General features: G+C 48.4%; 1 long non-coding RNA gene across 1 annotated transcript; it reads right to left on the bottom strand.

Annotated features, from left to right (window-relative positions):
- Positions 1 to 7,374: 7,374 nt before the first annotated feature.
- LOC144368262 (uncharacterized) lies at positions 7,375 to 8,317 on the bottom strand. Its single transcript, XR_013428062.1, has 2 exons — positions 8,234 to 8,317; positions 7,375 to 7,820 (listed from the first exon to the last, which is right to left on the bottom strand). It is a non-coding gene; the product is annotated as an uncharacterized LOC144368262 (long non-coding RNA).
- Between the last annotated feature and the right edge of the window lie 5,071 nt (positions 8,318 to 13,388).

Here is a 13,388-nt window from a genome sequence, read left to right as displayed (position 1 = left end):
TTCCCTAACTTCCCTTGAAATTTTTGGCATTTTACCTACAATTATCTATCTATCTCTATATATATAATATCTGTTACGTTAGTTGATATGTTATTAATACCATGTTAATATTATTAATAATAATAATTTACTGTCCATCATTTAGTGCATAGCTCCTGTGCAACAGGTACCATTCATTAATGCACTGTGGAGTTGCTCTGTTTGGGAGTTGGGAGAACAGAATGTGCTGCCCCAAGATGCATATGAGAACATGAGTGAGGACGTCCAGATATGAGGTCCCCCCATATCTGAGTGACAGACTCATTCCATAGATATTGACTGAGCACCTCCAGGATGCCCGACGTTCCTGCAGGTCCTGGGAATGCAGAGTTGGGCTGAGCTGGCTACAAGCCCTGTCTTCCTGGAACCTGCCTTTCAGGGACTGTCCAAACCCAGATGCCCAATAGTCTACTCACATTCTTCCATCCATCTTTTTTTGGTGGGGAGGGAGTACTGAGAATTGAACTCAGGGACACTCGACCAATGAGCCACATCCCCAACCCTATTTTGTATTTTATTTAGAGACAGAGTCTTACTGAGTGGCTTGGTGCCTCACTTTTGCTGAGGCTGGCTTTGAATTTGTGATCCTCCCACCTCAGCCTCCCGAGCCACTGGGATTACAGGCGTGCATCACCGTGCCTGGCTCTTCTGTATTACTCATCTCAGTTTGTGACATGTGTGTTCCATGTCTTAGCAAAGGGCACTCTTCCTCACACAGTTGCTTAGGTCAGCTGTCCCCACTTTTCCCCATTACTGACTCCAAAGCCCACCCTGGGCCACCAGAGCATCCTCTATTACAGTGTGCCAAGCAGTGACTGTTGCAATATCTGTTTTTGTTCCCCTGGACTGTGCGCTTATCTCTGTGTCACAGTGCCTGGCGTCCAAGACGATCTCAATACATTCTTACTGAATGGAGGAAGCGATACAGTATAACAAAATGAGCACAGATAAAGTTGAGTCCCCCAGTCCATGGACATGTACCATTATTATCCCCTCCTCTCCCTCTCTCCCCTCTTCTCCCTCTTGCCTTTCCTAAGGCTCTGGCTCAGGTCAGTTACTGACAGCTTTTGCTGTCTTTCTATATCAGCTGTCATCTGACTGCATCAAATCACATCACTGTTCCTGCTCCAAAATCTTCACATCCAGGCCTGTCAAAATCCATGCTGAATTCCTGCCAAGGCCCAGACTCACTGTCTCTCCAGAGGCCTGGCCCGGAGTTTCCATGCAGCCCACCCTGCATATTGCATTTCTAAAGCAGCCTCCCCCGGGGTCTTACCCACTCCCTTACCAGGGGTACAGACCTGCTCCTACCAGGACCACGGGCTCCTCTCCACTGAGCAGAGGAAGAGGAATAGCCTATCCAGATCTATCACAGATATGTCTTATTAACTCCTCACCTTGCTTCTGGAAGGGCTTCTGCAGCTTACCTTTGTAACATAAGGTAGGAAAATGGCAATCACTAGCAAGGCCACTGCATTCAATCTTGCAGGGCATTTGTGGCACAAGATCACTCACTAAGGGGGAAACTGGGGCCAGAAATCCCACCCATCCCTGCTCATCCAGCTCTGCAGCCCAGCGCAGGGCTACTCCTGCCCAAAGAGGCCTTCTTTTTCCAGCTTACCAGGTTCTAAGTGGAGCAGGGTGAGAATGGAAAGTAGAATGAAAGAAGAAACAGAGAAATGAGGCTGAGGACCAAGGGCAACCTGGTCCTCCAGGAGGAAAGACCCAAAGGCAGATCTGTTCAAATCTAGTGTGTCCCCCAGGAACGAGAGAGATTCCCTGAATGACTTCCAAACCAGCCACACCCAGGCACTGAAACAGATAGAAAGGCCAACTGCTGTGGCCCTGTGGGAAAGAGAAGGAGGACTTTCAAGTAGACACAGCGCCGCCCAAGTGAGCAGGTCCCTGTCTTGCACTGAGGCTGCTGTGAGTCTCTTTCCTCACCACGATGCACCTGGAGAGTGTCCTCAGGTAAAGCAAGTGCCTGCAGAGGTCAAGGCCACCCCTTACGTCCCCACCGCCACTAGCTCACTCAGTATATTGATGCTGGCCAATGACCGTGCCTGGACTCACTGAGTGTCCTTGGATCTTTCCTTTCCATATTCCTGTTTCTGATTCTTTCGTGAATTCTGCAGGTGGAAAGAATGGAAAATGGATGCCATGATGCAGACAAAAAAAACAAAAAAACAAAAAAAAACCTGGTGGTGGTCCCTAGCCTTCTTGTGCCTGGTTGCCACATCCTGGCTCCCCTACCTTCTGTCAAAGCAATTAAAAGAGCTTTTGCTATAGAATTTAAGAGTCAATAGTGCACCCTGCATGTCCCCCTGGCCCACTGACATCAATTTCATGGACAATGAAGTTGAGGATTCAGAGCTATTGGAGAATGGAATTCACCATTGGGAGGAGGAAGGGCAGCCCTGCTTACCGGCCCAAAGGGCTCAGATTAAGAAGATTTTTGTTTGTTTAGCATGCGTAGTGCCCGGGAGTGACAATTATAATAAACCAATTGATAGTTTTACCTCAGGCCCCCATCTTGTAAGACTCATGGGCACGAAATTATGTAAACAAATGGAATTAGCCAAATCTCTACAATCTAATATTCAATCAGCAGCTACTTCAGGAGGGCCCTATCCCCTGTCCACTACCCCTAAGGACTGGGTCTGGCTGTGGGTGAGCTGTCTCCCTCTGAGAGCACCAGGAATTTGGGAAGTTCTCACTTGGCCACCTTCTTGGAGCCTGTCCTGGAACCTCTGTTTCCTAACTACCAGGGGCGACAGGCCACCTGTGTGCTGGCCACCTGCCAGCTCTCTAGAGCCCAGGGCCACCTCTGGCTTCATAAAAAGTCTTTTAATGTCTTCAGGTAGTCTCTCCACCTCTCTCCGTTTGTTTATTTATAAAATGGGAATAAGATTCTCCACCCTGTAAAATTCTCCTGAACTCACACGATGACGACGTAACACATCCTGAGCTCTTTAAATATCCGGCACATTAACAGACCCTCAGCAAATTATCCAGCCTCGTTAATCTCAGAAGAAACAAAAGGACAAAACACAAGGGTCACTAGTCCAGGTCTTCTCCCTGGTGTTCCTTCTCCAGGTGAGTCAGAGCGGAAAGGGCACCTCTTCTTCTCCTATGACATCAGCGGCGCTCAGGTTATGGCCCTGGGGGCTCCCCACCTGCGATGAAGACCACTTTGTATTCACATCACTGTGAGGCTGAACAGCGCCAGGAAAGAGGTTCGCAGCTCCTGACCTGGCGAGGCAGGTGACTCGTGTACACTGGAATAGGATATCTTCATCAATAATAAAAGCCATCTCATACGGATAGGACCTAAGGCACATGGCCACTTTAAAAAAAAAAAAAAAGAAAGAAAAAGAAACTGCTCTTAAGAAAGGCCAGGAACCAACCTTTAAGAAGATGATATTTGACAGTAACACAAACAAAAACATTAAGGGAAGGATAATAGGCTCCCGTCCAAGCCCCCATGCTGTGTCACACAGCAGGGAGAGAAGCCCAAGCTGCCAGGCTTCCATAGCACAGAGGAAACAGCGCCAAGTACCTTGTGCAAAAGGAAACCCAGGATACTGCAGATCCGACATTCAGGGGTGATCCTGCTATCACCTCTGAAAATTGAGTTAGAAAAGCTGCATTAAGACCTTGGAGTGGGAACAGGCTCCCACTTTGCAAGCCCCAACAAAAGCGAATACGGGAAGGGAGGCCGTTTCCCTCAGTGGATCAGTGGACAGAGCCCTCGTCCAGGTCTTCTCTGGAATGTAAAGTGTCACCACTGGTGAGGTCATCCTGCAGACTCCCTCGGGTTTAGAGCCATGCAAACAGAAAGACATTGGGTGACAGGAGCTGACATGTTTTCGAGACTGGAATGACATGCATCTGAAACAACGGACAGCAGATAACAACATAATTTGGAGATGGTGCTGGGTAGATAATATGGGTTGAGGCATCCAGACCGAGTTACAAAGACGGGTTTTGTTGCCACGAGGTCAAAGATCCTCATCCCACAGGACCCTGCCATCCATCTCTATGTTATTCGGGTTTTCATTGCTATGGAACAAACACCTGAATTGCCTTTAGCTTCCATCTCTCAGTTGTTTCTCTTTGTACATTTGCTTCATTTTCTCCAGATGATCGCTTCCTCTGTACCCTGGAGATGGCTGCAAACAGCTCCACAATCACCCTTAGAGCTGGTTACCCAGGAGGCAGACAGAGCTACTCTCCTGTGGCAGCCAGGTCGGTGCCTAAAGCGGACTCTGATTGGCTACATTTGAGTCGTGTGCCCAACTCCCTGCCAATCATTGTGATAAAGGCTTGGCAGCCAAAAGCAAGACAGGTACCCTCCCCGAGTGGTAGGAGGTCAGGTCAGCCCCACCTGAATCACACAGAATGGCTTTCCCAAAGAAAATAAAATATCAGAGCAGGCCAAACAGCCCGCCATGCTGAGGCTTGGGGGGGGGGGCGACCCTCTGCTCTACCTCCAAAGCCTGGCACAAGTGCATTCCCAGTCCCTGACCCCTCAGGCTCGCTCCTCCTTGTGGGTTCCTATCTGTGTTTACCAAACAGGCCCAGCTAAGCAGTAAATTCCTCCTGGTCCCCAGCATAGCCCCAGGCACCAAGGAAGCCCTTGAAAAGCCCTTTCCCAGCAAGTAAGAGCAAATACTTGGGGGAAGAAGTCTGAGGAAAAAACCACCAAGCCTCCCTGTCCTTAATTTGTCCTTCAGCTGATGAGAACTCCTTAAAGGACCCGGATGGAATGTTCCAGAAAACACTCACTCATGCAAACAGAGAAAGTGCCCACAGTCCAAACATACCTGTTTCACCCCAGTTAGTAGCTGTGGAGTATTTGACAACTCCACTTCTCTACAAAAAGGCATTCCAAGCCAAAGGGAAGACAGCTCATTTATTTGCTGAACGAGACTGGAAGCCGCACAGCCTTGGAAGATCCCAGCCCCATCGCAGCAGGGATAATCAACTCAGGGTTTTGGCAGGTGTCTCCTCCTGCCTCCCTCCATGATGCCGCTGTGGAAAACGGTCAGCAAGGCTATCTCCCACTGGGTGCTAAATGCCCACGGTAGGCAGTCCTGGGTCAATCCAGAAAAATATCTACATTGTTCCTTGATACACTGAATTGTGGCCCCCCACCAAATTTGTAGGTTGAAGTCCTAAGCCCCAGGACCTAAGTGCATTTGGAGACACGGTCTTTAAAGAGGTAATTAAGTTAAAAGGAGGTCATTAGGGTGGGCCCTCATCCAATATGGCTGGTGTCCTCAAAGATATTAGGAGACAGATGCTCACAGAGAAAGACCATGCACAGACAGAGGGAAGGGGGCCATCTATGAGCCAAGAAGAGAGGCTTTGAAAGAAACCAACCCTGCAGACACCTTCCTCTCAGACATATAGCTTCCAGAATTGTGAAAAAGTAAATGTCTGTTGTGGAAGCCACCCAGATGCGGAATTTTACCAGGGTAGCCCTAGCAACCTGATACGCACGCTTCACGATTTACAAAGCTTTTACTTTTCCCAACAATCGTGATTAGAGTATCATCCCTATTTTATTGATAGGAAACTGAGACTAAAAAGCTAGTAGCAGGAAGTCACGTTATTTTAAGTGACAGAGTCTTGGCTTGAATCCAGACTCTCTGACTTCCGATCTCATGTTCTCACAATGAACTCTGCTTCCTATTTGTCCAGTGCTCGGCACCATTGGTTTTTATAGGTTTCTGCATCAGTCATTTAGAGGTAGGTTCAATTTGGATCCTTTAATTTGGAGAGAGACTGAGTGTTGTGCTCAGGCTTACACAAGGGGGATGGTAGCAAGAATGGCACTTGTGTTAGCCAGCTTTCTGTTGCTGTGACAAAATAACTGAGAAAATCAACTTTAAAAAATGAAGAGTTTGTTTTGGCTCATAGTTTCAGCGGTTTCATCCCATGGTCGATTGGCTCCAGTGTGGTGAGGCATAACGTCATGTGGGATGAATGCAAGAGTGCATGGAAGAGGGTGCAGCTCACCCCATGGCTTCTGGGAAGCAAAAGAGCAAGGGGCCAGGGTCTCCATGTCCCCTTTAAGGGTAGGGGGGCGCTGACTTCCTTCCACTAGGCCCTACCTCCTTAAAGTCCAACCCCCTCCCGCTAGTTCCCCAAGCTGGCAACCCAGCCTTTAGGATGTGAGCTCTTGGACGACATCTGAAATCTAAACCATAATAGTATTCAAATGGCCCTGGAAACTCAGGATCACTGAAGACATCATCATGTCTTATTTCTCCTGTTCATTCTCCCAAATCCAAAGAATCAAGAACCAAGAACCTTCTAGCAGCTTTGCTCTGACCATAGCAGTTACCCCACCTGGAGGGCCTGCGCCAGGTGACCTTGTGGAGCTGATGCAGAGTTATTGACCAGCCTCACTGCAGGGCTGGGACTGGCCAGGGCCCTGACGACCAGCTTGCAGCAGTCGCTATCCACCAGGGACGATTGATTAAAAAGCTGATATCAAATAAAGGAGCCAGATGCAAATCTCAGTGGCTCAGATTCTTTTTTTCCTTATTTGTGGGGGCACCGGGGGTGAAAGGAATACCGCTAGTCCTGCTTCCCCACATGTTGAAGTTTGAACATTCGAGAAGCAGGCGAGGCAAGCCTAGGAAGCAGGGTTTATTTAAAAATGTGCTCGGGAGGGAGGAGGGGACCATGGCTGGTGTCCTGGTATCCCCAGAGGCCAGGTGTTCTGCCCTTTTTATATGTCCCGGGCTTCTTTGGCTCTCCGGCCCTCTTCCCCTTATCTTTCTCCTTCCTGCCTACGTGACTAGGCCCAGGAATGCCCGGTGGGACAGCCCCAAAGTGGGACACAGGTGGGCTGAAGGGGGAAGGGCAGGAAGGAGCAGCCCAGGACACATTAACAAACGTATGGCCCCCCGTAGGGCAGGGCAACTCCTGGGACAGGTTTCCTTGGCAACAGGTTGGAGCAGGGGCAGATTCTCGATAAGGGTGGAGGAAGGGCTCTGAAGGAATTAACATCTCAATGCCTCAGGGGGACAGTCTCCAACTTGCAGGACTCACTCAAAATCGACCTCCCGGATCCTGACTCCATTTCCCTATCTATACTGACTGCCCGTCTAATTCTGGCTTCAGAAGCACACCATAGGGCATTGAACAAGATTTCAAAGTGATTTTTTAAAACTTAGCACATGAACACAGGGAGAGAGAGAGATCAGAATACATCAAAGAAAGAAGGGGATTGTACCCATAATCCTACCATTCCATTTTTTTTTTCCTTTTTTGATGTTCCTTGTCCGGATACACACGTCATTTTTACGCTCATGACAAAGATGAGATTTCATATTTATTTTCATCAAGCGCCATCATAGAAGCAATCTTTCCGAATCATCCATAATCTTCATGATTATATATATATTTTTTTTATTGGTTGCATAATATCACCCAAATCGATGGAATCATCATCTGCCCGACTGAAGTTCTTCTTCCCTTAGTCACTCAGGTTGTTTTCCAATTTTTCGCTTCGAGTGACACATTGCGGACTCCAGGAAAGTGGCAGAGCCTTGGTTTATTAGCTGGGGGCCTTCTGGTATCAAACAGCGGCTCTGTTTACAGGTGGGTCACCCAGGAGTCGCCCAGGGCTGTGAAGATGGATGGAAGCCAGTGTCCTGAAGGCCCAGAGGGAGGACGTCCTGGGAGCCAGTGAGCGGGGTCCAGCCAGTGTCCTTCATTTCCCCACCCAGTCTCTCCTGCTGCTCAGGGAAGAGGTGGGGAGCTGTCTGTAAAGAAGGTAAATAAATGGCAGAGGGTCTCAATTGGGCCCCTGCAAGAAGCAGAAGTGACAGTGAGGATCTGCAGAGGACCTGTGCCTCTAAGTCCTGCCACTCCTCGGAGCTTTGGGCCTCCTAAGAATAAACGCCCCAGGAAACCCTGGGGACCTAACCACTCGTCCCAGGAGCCCGTCCCAGGAGCCCGAGCAGAAGAGCAATGGAGTGTTTTGCTGCTCTCATCCAGCTGCAGTCTGGCTGACCTCCTGCTAGCTCTTTTTTGCTCCCTGGCAACTCCTGCCTGAGGGGACAGGCAGTCCCAGTCCCAACGCAGCCAGGCACCGCCCCCCCCCTCCAAATCCTGCCAGTGCCAATTGGGATTCCTGGCCCTGAACCTTCTAGCCTGGCTCCTTTGGGAAAAATACCCTGGAGATGAGAACTGCTGACAGCTTCGGGAAGTGAAAACAAGCCGGAAGGCGGAGTGTGTTCCCTGGCTTTTTAAGGTCAGCTCTCTCTTTGGAGAGAATTCAAGAGGCAAGCATATCCATGCCGTCACTGGAGGCCAAGTTAATTTATTGCCTCCTGGTTACAGCAAACAGTGCCACCCCTTAGGATGAGTTCGATTTTGGAGTTTGGTGGTGGGGGCAGAAAGAATCCTATGGAAATTCCTCCATCATCTTCTTCACAGATGGTCTCAGGGCCACTCTGGGTTTGTCTCAGTAAGGACAGAAACAGCCTACAAAGTAGTGATTGCTCAGTGGTAAGCTAAATAGGACTTGTGCTTCATACAGTATCTCAAATAATCATCACAACTCCATAAAAAAAGGAGTAGTATTACCTACATTCGATAGGTGAGGAAACCGGGGCTCAGAGCGGTCAAGTAACTAAGCCCAAGTCACAGAGCATGTGAGTAGCACTACTAGTGAAGGCTTAGATTCAGTCCAGCTGCCTTGAGTGCACAAACTCCCTGCAGCAGACGGCTTTTCCTGCCAGCCTCACACAACCACAGTAAAATAGCAATAACTGAACCCTTAGTAAATACCAGGCACTTCACTGAGGTGTTCTTACAACCCTGTAACTCTTGAATGAGGAAACTGAAAATCAGATATGAAAGACACTATTTTCCTCTAAAGTCCAATATTTCTTTCTTGTAGAATAATAAACCCTCATTTCTTATTTATTTATTTTTGTACTGGGCATCGAACCCAGGGGCACTTAACCATTGAGCAGCATCCAGCCCTTTTAAAAATATTTTATTTAGAGACAGGGTCTACGCTAGGTCGGTTAGGGCCTTGCTAAGTTTCTGAGGCCATCTTTGAAGTTGCAATCCTCCTGCCTCAGCCTCCTGAGCCTCTGGGATCACAGGCATGTGCCACCATGCCCAGAAAGACCCCCATGTCTAGCTGAGCATGTGGCCTTGTAGATTAAGATTGCAGTCCCTCATTTAAAAAAAAAAAAAAAAAAAAAAAAAAAACCTCAAGAAAAATTCTTGTGATGGTGATGAATTGCAGGCACCTCTGCCTGAGCGGATAAACTGTACAGGGGAGCGCCAAACATCACTTTCTCCATATGGGATTTAGTTTGTGCAGTTTCTACTTCTTTTTTCCAGTGGGCTTTAAAGATAGTAGTCTATTGACTAGAAGCAACACACTTTAGGGGTATTGAAATGGAAAAGTACCCTGAGATTGTTATGCTCGAATTCGGGATCCCCCAAAAGACCACCAGAGACTGCCGCAGTCCGGCTGCAGCAAAATAACGGGGTGGGGGAGTCGGGGTGGGGGCGGTGACGAACAACTTGTGTACGTTGATACAGCAGGAATAGGAGCCGTTTATTGTAGGACCGGAGGGATACTTATACATTCCACACAGCTTATCTTAATTAGCATAAACTAGATACATCAGTCAACCAATAAGGAATCTCCACACTTAATGGCTAGCTGGCCTTACTTCACAAACCATTCCCTCTGGCATTTTGCCAGGTGCCATCCAGACTTGTTTACAGACTCTAACAAGAGACCAAGATCAATTTAAACAGCAAAGAGGTGTTTATTGCAAGCTAGCTTGGTCCTCCGCGGGCACACACAGCAGCTGGTGACGCTGAGAGGCCCCGAGCCCAGGGTTTGCAGCAGTTTTATACACTCTTTGGGGAAGGCAGGGACTTCACATACATCATAGCATCTCTTAGCAAATCATCACACACCGCGGGAAAATCAAATAACAACTCTAAAACATGAATAGCACATTCACTGGCGGGAACAAGTTGGGTAGGGGGGATTGGTTAGTACAAGAGGGGGATTCCTTTGAACTGATTGGTTTAAGCCAAGAGGGGTGTACATGCTGAACTACATGGTTTCCCAACATGTTATCAACCACCATAAACTACTGGGAGGGTCATCTGGCATCCCAGGTATCTCCCTGTCTCATGCTGATTGGTGGCTGCTAGGGGGCTGCTATGGATCCCCACCTAGCCTGACTGAGTCAGGGACACCTGGTGCAGCAGATCTCTCCTGTTATTTGTAGATAAACCACTTAACAGGGTGGGAATGTGCCTAGGAGTGCTCTGTGGGTCTTTCCAAGGACAAAGGTCATGTCCCTTCCTTGGACAGGCTTTGCTCTGAGATAGAAGCTGGTTTTTCAAGATGTGTTCTTTTGGTAGTGGTGGGGGGGGGGGGATGTGGCTCAAGCGATAGCGCACTCGCCTGGCATGCGTGGGGCTTGGGTTCGATCCTCAGCGCCACATACAAACAAAGATGTTGTGTCCGCCAAAAACTAAAAAAAAATATTTAAAAATTCTCTCTCTCTCTCTCTCTCTCTCACTCTCTCTTTAAAAAAAAAAAGTGTTCTTTTTTAAACTTTGATTTTATTTCTAATAACCATTGACACTACATTTTAGGTTATCCAATTTAATCTTACCTGATACTATATTTCTGTTTCCGAACTTCAATTTCACTAAATAAATGTAATAATTATAAGAACTGATAAAAAATAAAAATACGACTGCCCCCCACTCTGTTGCAGCAGGAGTGTCTGTGGGGCTAGATTGTGGGCGTGGCTAAGTTGTGGGCGTGGCTACAAGCAAAGACAGTCTGCGAGGCTCCTCTTCGTTCCCGCTTCTGCTAATGGAACTCAGACAGGACAGTGGAGTAGAGAAGTGCCAGCCAGAGCTCATGATGTGACTGGGTCACAAGCAGAGCCACCAGGGAGCAGGAGCCTGGGTCTCCAAGAGGAATCAGCGTCCACCTTGTGTAAGCCGCTCTCTTGGGGACTTCTGTCACTCTCAGGGCCACTTGGTCCTGATGAACACAGAGGTGGAGCTGGAATGGGAACCACACTTTGAATCCGGGGGTCAAACCTTCCTAGGTTATTTCTCCTGCAAACTCCATGCCCACGACCCTCCACCTCATTCTCCCCCAAGTCTTCCTCTCCCTTCCTTTGGCCAATCAATTACTCGTGGCCACGGGCCAGGCTCTGTGCTGGGAAATAAACCAGGAATATAAAGACACGACTGGGTCAGGGCTGGAGGAGCTGGCAGTCCCTCTTGGAAGACAGATGGGTAAGTAAATAAACAAAAGGCAGCGCACGCAGCCCTGTCACAGGGCCATGAGCCCGGGGCTGGCGGGCACCTGGAGGTCCCCACTCACTGCCTGGAGTCATCCTCAGGGAATCCAGAGGACTTCTGAGGGCTGGACCCAAGGCCTCAAAGAAGAATGTGGGTGGGATCCTAAGGCCACTCCCTCACGACCCGCAGAAACCAGCCCCACAGCGCACTGTCTGCAATTGCCCTGTGCTCAGAAATGGCGTTCCCAGGGCCTCCCCTCCACCGGCTCTTCTAATGACCGAGCTGCTGTCACTGTTAGTGAAGCCCTGACCTGGCTCTCCCTCATCAGAGCCAATTAGAACCACCTCAGAGGGCAGCCAGGGCACCTCGCTGCTAACGAGGGCAGCGGAGTGTTGGCGGTGGCTTATTGGCCCAGCTGCCAGGAGCTGGGACAGCCTACCCTCCCCCCCCCCCCATTACCTCCAATATCCACTTGACTACTCCGTGAGCTCCAGCTCTGAAAGGAGGCAATGAGATTCCCTGGAGAGAGAGGGTCTGAGGCCAAACAGCACTTACCCTTGCTCAGCAGATGTTTATTAAGCAACTACTATGTGCCAGGCATGGTGCTTGGGCACAGAATTACAATGAATAAAATACAGGCAGAGGCAAGTTCACCACGAAAAGAATGACGTTTATAAGCTTCAGGACCCACCCCTGAGACGTTCTGAAAGGGGCCCTAACAACGTGCTCCTGGGTCATGTATTTTTGTAAAATTTGCAAAGGTCAGCTATTTTTGATCACACCCCATCCCAATCAAGAATCCTGTCTCTTTCCCTTCAGGCTTCCCCTCTTGTCACATGTCCCCTCATGCTGGCTGGCCCTGAAGCGGTCACGGGCATTTTGAGGATCCGGTTAAAAGGAAATTTAGTTTAACAGCTTTGGGGTTCTGAGTTCATTTGGAGGGATACCAGGGGTTGAACCCCAGGGTGCTCAACCACTCAGCCCCATCCCTAGCCTTTTTTATTTTATTTGTTTTATTTTGAGGCAGGGCCTCACTAGGTTGCTTACGGCCTTACTAAATTGCTGAGACTGGCTTCTAATCTGCAATCCTCCCTCCTCAGCCTCCCGAGCCACTGGGATTACAGGGGTGCACCACCACACCCGACAGTTTGCAGTTATTTCTGTGTCCAGTGTTCGCTGGCCTTCTCCGTGCAGACATGGCTTCCAGGAAGACGACGGCCATGGTGTTGGCCCATCCAGAATTGCGAAACTGAGGTGTGGGGCCCAGGATCAAGCCAGGTGTGACAGTGTCCTATGGAACCTGCCCTGGAGGCATTTGGTCATTTGGAGGAGAAACAGGATTCGAATAGTGCTAAGCCAAAAGCTGGCTGTGGGAAATTCTTCCAGTCACCAGATGTGAAAGATTATAACAAGGGCAGGATTCAGTCCTCACTGACATCTGGTCACATATATGAGGCATGCATTGAATAATGCAGGGAAGACAATTATATGCTTTTTTTTTTTTTTTTCTCTTTAAGAGGAATTATGCCAAATAGGATTTATCCGAATTCCTGTGCTTGCAGGGTAGAAACCGTAGCATTCCTACAAACAACAAGCATGTCTGGCTGTGAAGTCACACGTTTTATGCATCCCATCCATCAACAATAAACAGAATTATTTGGGTTTTTTGGGTTTTTTTGTTTGTTTGTTTTTGAGAAAAGTTTTCCCTAAGTTGCTGAGGCTGGTCTAAAATTTGTGATCCTCCTGCCTCAGCCTCCAGAGTGGCAGGATCACAGGTATGCACCATGAGCCTGACTTCTAAATATAATTTTTATTTTGCTAGAAAAAAAACCAAAAACGTCATTTTCTTTTCTTTCTCTACACAGGAAACATCACAAATTGCTGCATATGAGGAGATGATAAAAGAAAATTGAGCCAACAAGTGTAGAGGGGGAGTCTGACAGCTTGTGCAGGGCAGTTAATTAACAAAAATTACAGGATTGTTTTATATTTTATGACCTCTGTCGTTATTTTTACACACT

The sequence above is a fragment of the Ictidomys tridecemlineatus genome, chromosome 11 (assembly GCF_052094955.1).
Source record: "Ictidomys tridecemlineatus isolate mIctTri1 chromosome 11, mIctTri1.hap1, whole genome shotgun sequence".
NCBI lineage: Eukaryota > Metazoa > Chordata > Mammalia > Rodentia > Sciuridae > Ictidomys > Ictidomys tridecemlineatus.
Note: the sequence above shows the minus strand (reverse complement) of the source record. Positions and strands in the feature narration are given on the sequence as shown.